This window comes from Pituophis catenifer, unplaced genomic scaffold (assembly GCF_029215685.1).
Source record: "Pituophis catenifer annectens isolate HBS135680 unplaced genomic scaffold, rPitCat1.0.hap2 SCAF_4, whole genome shotgun sequence".
In the NCBI taxonomy this organism is placed as follows: domain Eukaryota; kingdom Metazoa; phylum Chordata; class Lepidosauria; order Squamata; family Colubridae; genus Pituophis; species Pituophis catenifer.
Window position 1 is genome coordinate 47,067,502 of NW_027256884.1, and position 6,000 is coordinate 47,073,501.

Genomic DNA, 6,000 nt, shown 5'->3' on the forward strand with positions numbered 1-6,000 from the left:
CTCGATTGCAGAAAATATGACTTCAGCAACAGAGTGGTCAATGCCTGGAATGCACTACGTGACTGTGGTTTCATTCGAAAACCCTCAAAATTTTAACCTAAGACTGTCTACTGTTGACCTCACGCCATTCCTGTAAGGGGCATGCATAGGAGCACCAGCATGCCTACTGTTCTTGTCCTAATGTTTCCTCTATTTGTATCTATTTTATGTATTCAATTCATGCTTATACTTATATATATTATCTAATACATTCTTGATAAATAAATAAATAAATAAATAAATAAATAAATAAATAAATAAAGGCAAACTAACCTCGGAACATTTCAGTTTCCCAGGATCCTCCATGACAGATCTCAAAGTAACCATTACTAACACAATTCAGTGACAGATAAGTCAAAATACCTAAATGTAAGATCTTTCAACACACATGTTTTCTAAGCACTGAAAACCACAAAATCTGGATCACAGATCCTGGAGTTAGATTTCAGCAGTTTTGAGGCTATATTGTACCTACTGAAGAACTGTTTATGGAGATGTAACCATGGAGACAAATACTTCAAGGAGAGCTGTTAGGAAAAACTATTCAATAAACAAAATTATACATAATATGCTTATGCCATTGTAAGTGTCAGTGATGGGAAGAAGAAACCAATGATTGCTTATATTTAAAAGGAAGAAATGTGGAAGCAAAGCGGGGACTGGCTTAGTAGAAAATTATTCTGCGTCAAAGTTCAGATTGGGAAACTAATCATCTTCATTCTGCTTACTACTTTAATCTTAGAAGCACATCTGTGCCAGCACATCTGCAGTAGCACAACTGCACCTGTAAGGCAACATTGTCCATGAAACTGGTATAGCCTAGGCCTCGTATCAAATTCTTTTCTGATTGCTAGCAGTAGGTATTACATCTGGTTCCTTTTTCTGAAAGTTTACAGGAATGAAAAGGGTGAATTGCTTGGGTTCAACAGACCATCTCACAGTTCCCAATCTCAGTTGCTATTGCTCTATCCCTTCATTATGGAAATATTTTTTTATTTCTTAATATTTTCTTAATACTTTTATTAACAGACGCCTTCTCTGCAGTCCAGATTGTATTAGTTATTTGTTTTCCCAAAGTCTTCCATTATCCTAAAATTTTAATGCCAAATGAAATGCAATGAAAAGGCCAAACAACAAAAAAGGAAACAGACCATAGACAACTGTTAAATTTGTTCCACTGTTTTTCTTTTGGAAGTGAATTAAATCCAACACAATGTCAAATTCTCTCTTGCTTCTTTTCCTCTGATTTTTGCTTTAATGTCACCCAAATTACTTGGTGTGCATATACACACAGTTGTTTCTACACAGTGCATAAGTTCTTTTATATATATATATATTTATATATTTTTGAGTCACTAATGAGATGTATGCTGAAATTCATGAAGGAAAACTAGTTTTATTTTCATCCTGGCCACAAGCCACAGCAGAAATGCCAAAAATAAATATATGCTTAAAATACAGTAACAAATAAAATAAATGAAATAAAATAACCTGAAGCATGGCAAAAGGAAGAATATGTGAACAGATACTGTGTACATCTGTGAGCTATGCATCCTTCAACATTACTTCATCTTATGCAAGTCCAATTTCCTTAATTCTCTCCAAAGATTTAGATCTGGAAAATACCACTGGGAATTGGTCCTTGGGGTGTCTTAATTTAATTATTACATTTTATTAAAATATGAAGCCAAAATAATATACCTCTCTTATTATTAGAGGGCTGTGGTTTTTCAATATTAAAATATATATCAGTAGATGTATGTGGGATAGTTGCATTTTATATAGAAATTTAATAAAATAAATAAAATAAATAAATAAATAAATAAATATGAGATTTTGGCACATTCTGTGATGATCTTAGTCATATTTTATCAATTGTTTTAATTGTTTTATTGTACACTGCTTAGAAAAACAGTATATATAAATTGAGCGATTTGTTATATGAAAACTTGTTATAATTAACCATTGACTGGTAAGGCTGAATAATACTGATTGTACATCAGAACCTTCTTACAATACAAAAGTAGCATGCAATTAAGAAAAGCTCACTATGGAAAACTAAGCTGGTTTTTCCCCAAAAGAAGAGTCAGAGAGAGAAGAAAATATATGAGGAATGTGATGCTAGTAAGGATAATTGGATAAGCATTGGAGGTATCAAATTCTTGTCTGGATTGCACATTTCGTTTCATCTATTAGCAATGATAGCTTCCCTCATTCATGAAGCAAGTAGCCTTTGGCAAATTCTTCTCTATTTGCTTCTGTCCTCCTGGGACAAGATGAATACTGATCTGTTTTAAAAGGTCAATAATCCAGCAGTACTGTAATGCAATCAAAATAGGTTGGTGATACATATTTCCTAGATGAAATTTCTGCAGTCTGTGGAAACCTGAACCCTGTTCTTTTTCTCAGCATGATAATTAGTTCTTGGATGTCATGATAGTCTTACAGAAGTTCTTACAGAATAATAGAGTTGGATGAGACTTTGTAGGTCATCTAGTCCAACCCCCCCCTGCTCAAGCAGGAGACCCTATGCCATTTCTGACAAGTGGCTGTCTATCCTTTTCTTGAAAGCCTCCAGTGATGAAGCACCCACAACATCTGAATGATGTGTTTAAACTGATGTTTGCTAACACTCATTTTTAGCAGTCCCAACAGATCTAACTAAGTCATCTACTTGTATATCCTACTTCAATCTTGATGAGTTACACATTGCATGACCTATTTGAATAAAGACCTGGGGAGCAATGATTGATCCTTCCCAGTACCTTATTTTCAATGAATATTAAGGATGAAATTTTGATATTTCCTATACCAGAGGATGTGAAAGATTCATTCATTCACTCATTCATTTATCTCAGTTTTGAATTGAAAAGATATTTGTTAATGAGTGGGCATTGTAAGTTACAAGGGTTTACCTATTTGTGAAATCTGCATTGAAAGTACCCTTTTCTCAGGCACTACTTAATTTTATGTTGTAAGTCATTAATAAACTTCCCACCAAGTAATTGTCATCAAACCAATGGCCTGGAACAGAATGATCAAATCCTGGCTTCCTTCTTGGGCAGAAATACAACATTGCTATCTGTGAGTTTCTTCACATAGACAGGTTTTTGTCCATGCTTGGAGTCTATTTTGGATTCTTTTGGATCATGCCAAGAAATGAGTATGCAAAACAGCATATCTCCTCTTTTCTTAGAAACAGACTTCCTTTGAAAGACTGCTGGAGTAAAAATAAAATAAAATAACTGGCAAAAGAAAAGAGAAATATATTGCTAAGAAAAGCCCTAATATTTTTTACAGCACACTTCCTCAATATGGTATGCACCAGATGTGTTGGAGTATAACCTATGCCATGACTGTGGGGTTATGTTGGGTAAGGATTGGACAACTTTTAGGCACCATATCTAGGAAAATAGATTGGGCTAGGTCAATTTTTCTTTTTTGTTTTTCATATTACTGTAGCACCGGGTAGGTACAGATTACAACTTCAAAATGAACAATCTTATCAATAGGCTATCATTTTTTTTAAATTTTAAGCTAACCCAAGCCAAAAAAAAAGGTATATACTTACTTACACAGCTTAGAGGCTATCTCCTAAAAATGGTGTATAGTTTACAATTTTAAAAGGTAAGAACAATATATAAATATTAATTGAAGACACACACACACACACACACACAAAGCCATAAGGGGTTTTTTAGGTGATAAGTACTACCTTGAATGGCATTCAGTAACCAACCTGTAGTAAGTACAGCTCATAGAACAGTGGATCCTGATGGACATAATAAAGCATAGTCATTATTGCCTGTATCATTGCATTCTGTACCAGTTGTAGCTTCTGAGTGACCGTCAAGGGCAATCCCATATAGATCATGTATAATTCATTTGTGAAGAGACTAAGGCATGAGTGACACCTCTAATGGGCCTTCTGGTCCAGGAAAAGCACAACTGATGCACTAGATGAAGCTATAAAAAGCTCCCTTGGCCACATTGCTATTTGAGCAGAAACTGTGGGTCCAAGACAATCCACAGATGGGGTGAACAAAGATGGAAAATTCCCAATCTCAGCTGATTCAAAAATCTACACCCACAGTATTTTCTCAGGATTGAACCTGCCCATCCAGGCTCACATGGCCTCTTAACACTGAGATAGACAGCACACTTTGGTTGGCCCAATCTCAAGATGTATGATTGGGTATTGGTTAATTATTCAGCAACTCCTTAATTCATCTCCTTAAGAGGAAACCTATCTCCCAGAAAGGTTGCAGCAGCTGCTCCTTAGTTTAAAACAAACAGTGCCCTAGCTGTGCCAAATGAATGACTTTAAAGTGCATCCCTAGGATGGGCACCCTGTTTGTTGTTATATCTAAGCATTATGGTATTTTTAGAAAGATGGAAGAACAGCAGTAAGTAGATTCTGGCATGGGGAAAAACTTTAGTGAAATTACATAGGTGTCCACAGAATGAACACTGAGCAAAGAACAACAAATAACAAAATGTGCATTGCAGCATCATGATCAAAATGTGAATTGTTGTCCAATGTTAAAATGGCAATGTGAAACCCCTCTGTATTGTGTTGTGATGTTGCACATTTCATTACTTTTTCATCATTGTGGTTTGTATCAGATGCCTATATAAGTGACAAGTCATGGAAGATACAATGGAAGACTGTAACCAGACCATTACAGAGCATTAACAATAGACTGTGCCTTACTTCCCTTCTGATTGGAACAGTTGGTGAGAGCAGTAATGGATCTTCAGTCTCAAAGGTGCTGTTTTGTAATGCTAGGTCAACTGCTATTTAAAAACCAAGGTTTAATCTTGGATAAAAGTGTGGTCCTAAAATGTATTACTGAGCCCTGGCTCAGAGAGGAAGGGAAAAGTAAATTTTCACAGCTCAGTTGGCAGGAATACTTTGTATTGCAGCAGATTGGGTTGGAAGGCAAGGAGGAGGTGTGGCTGTGGTCTGGTCAGAAATCCACAATCTCCTGTTGTAGCTAGTCAATGTTTCATTCTCACTTAGACTAAATCTCTTCCACAGTTATATGTGAAAACCATCTTCCATTTTGGTGGCTGGCCAAGATGAGACATACAGACCTTGGGCAGAATGGCCTTTTGTTTTCTTGAAGAAAACAAACCATGTTATCACTTGGAGAAATACTTTGTATTGCAGCAAGTTGGGTTGGAGAAAAACAGCCAAAGAATCAAGTTGGGAAAAAATGAATGCCACATGAAACTGATAAAGAAATATTTTAAATAACTACTACAGTAAATATTGTAAAAGAATTTTGCTGATCCCACAGTATTCTCTGACATTTCCCCGCATGATACACATCAATAGCCACTTCCAGAATTCAAAAATATCATTAAATTAAGTTGGAGCAGAAGGAATTCTCTGCAGCTCAGATGCTACAACAATATGCCTCCACCAAAATTCTACTCAAGTTGTTTTATGAATTTGTCACCAGCTTTATCCATCCATCTTCCAATCTCAGCACATTTAAATTCAATGCCATACTATTTTTTTAGGATGTTAAGTCAAAAGAGAAAATTCTCAGGAGACAAATGGCCAATGTACATGAAAGACAGTAGAACAATCACAGAATCTTGTGAGTGAGAGATTCTTCAACTGTGGGGGAAAAATTAAAAATTAAAGAGTTGATATACTTTCTTATTGAGACCGATTAAAAATACCTTCATAACTGTTGATTTGTTCCTGTTTCAGCCCTTCCACTTCATTGAACTGTGGGTAAATTTTACAACAACTAGTAAATTCATATTGATATAACTGTATTCCCAGAACAGTTTCATAGCATCAATGTCTTGTTGGTCTAGTCCAAAAGCATTAAAATAGTTAATTTGAATAATAAAAGTGTCATACCAGAACATTGAATATAGCTGCCTCCAGATGCCTCTGAAAAACAGATTTAACAGATTAACGGAGTTGGAAGGGACCTTGTA